Genomic DNA, 2,201 nt, shown 5'->3' on the forward strand with positions numbered 1-2,201 from the left:
AAGGAAATGCATTCCCCTTTCTGGACATGTGTAGGTCACTTATTAATCTTCTTTACTACTTTGGGTGGAGGAGGATGCATGAGAGGAAGCCATCTTATAAATTATTTTATTGTACTATAATTTTATTCCCTTGTTTGGGGCCACATGCTTAAGAGTTGTGGCTAAGGTGTAGTTTTTCTTTGTGTCACCTCATTTCATGGTCATTGTTGCTGTTTGGTATGAAGGAGAACCCCCACCTCAGCCTTGGACAGCTGGATAAATTGTATGTGGGGCTATCTCTTGAAACAATAAATTGCTTCCTCCTCGGAACTGAAGCACAATGCTTTCTCTGACAAATGAAGCCCACCAACTCCCACCTATCTGAAATTGCAAAGAAGGGATATCAGATTCCCCTGGACTTTTTTTTGAGGAGGATCATAGATCTAGATGGACCTTCTGTGAATGTGAAACTTCATGACTATACTTAATAGCTTCAGTATAGTCCATCAAGTCGTCGGAAGAGAAAGGCTGTTCTCTTGTCATTGATCTTCACTAGTCATAGTTCACAAAGGAACGGAGTTGGACTGTTGTCCTATATTATTGCTCTCTTTTGGATCTGAGAAAAAGCAAGGCTGCTGGCTTTTTCTGAGATTTAAATAATAAAAAATATTTTATCTCCACCTGTGAGGAAAAAAAACCTATGCTGTTCTGCGTGTAGTGTCTGGGTCCAGATTTGAAGCAGAAGCACTTGTAACTGGCTTGACACATTTGTTTGCCAAACAAACTCAGCATCTATTTCAGAAAGACAGAGAATATTCTCTCTCTCTTAAGTTTTGCTAGGCGCCCTGAGAAAGGCAAGAGAGGTGTACAACATGGTTTCTGCATTCTGAAGCTTTCGTCTATTGTCTAGACAGAAGAAACAGATAAAGCTAAGGAATGGTGTGTGCTAAATGCTAATATTATCTGAGTTCTAGAAATTTTGGAGCACTTTCTTTGGTATATGGGGTTGTAAAGTACCACAGGGTGCATCTGTTTCAGAAGAAAAACTGACTTTGATAATAATCTTTCAAATGTTGTATGATTTTAAAGAGGAAACAGAATGGCTGAGCCAGGAAAGCTATCTCAAAAGTGAGAGAAAAACCGTTTTCATTGAAGTAATTGTATTTTTCTATGGTCTGTTTGCTCTGGATAGAATCAGAATACTTCTGAGCAACATACAGACTACAAGTAAGAACTTTCATTGTTTCTTATAAACATTGATGAGAGGCTATTTATTTATTGATTTATTGTAGGAAAATGATGAAATATAGAAAAGAAAGGCCAGACTGATGTGGCTCAGTGGTTGAGCATCATGGTTTGATTTTCAGTCACGGCACATGCCTAGGTGGTAGGCTCAACCCTCAGTAGAGTGCAGCAGGCAGCCAGTTGATGATTCTGTCTCATCATTGATGTTTCTTTTCTCTCCCTCCCTCCCTCCCTCCCTCCCCCCCTCTCTCTATTTCATTCTTTCTTTCTTTGTTAATCCTCACTTGAAGATATTTCCCCATTGATTTTTAGGGAGAGTGGAAGAGAGGGAGAAACATCGATGTGAGAGAAACACATTGATTGGTTGTTTCCTGCAGGAGCCCCTGACCAGGGTTCAAGCTGGGAGGAGGGTTCCTGCAGGAGGTATCCTTGACCAAAATCGAACCTGGGACCCCTTGGTTCACAGGCCAATGCTCTATCCACTGAGCCAAACCAGCTAGGGTCATCATTGATGTTTCTATCTCTCTCTCCCTCTCCCTTCCTCTCTGAAATCAATAAAAAATACATTTGAAAAAAAGAAAAAGAAGGAAACTAATAACAATTACATAAGATTACACTATTCAGTGATAAGAATTAATGTTTTTCTACATTTTTATTCTAAATATAAATAGTTGTGATTAAAATGTATTCTCATTGTTTATTTTGTTTCATCTTATTCTATTATCTTTTCTGTATTTTGTATCTCTCTCTTTTTTTGTTAATCCTTATGTGATGATTATCAGTTTTTTCCATTGATTTTTAGAGAGTGGATGGGAGGGAGGGAGTGGAGGAGAGAGAGTCACAGAGAGAGAAACATCGATGTGAAAGAGAGAGACACATTAATTGGTTGACTCCTGCACTCACCCCAACCAGGACAGGGATCGAACCTGCAACTCAGGTACATGTGTTTGACCGGGAATTGAACCCGTGACCCTTTC

Source organism: Myotis davidii, unplaced genomic scaffold (assembly GCF_000327345.1).
Source record: "Myotis davidii unplaced genomic scaffold, ASM32734v1 scaffold373, whole genome shotgun sequence".
Taxonomy (NCBI): Eukaryota; Metazoa; Chordata; class Mammalia; order Chiroptera; family Vespertilionidae; genus Myotis; species Myotis davidii.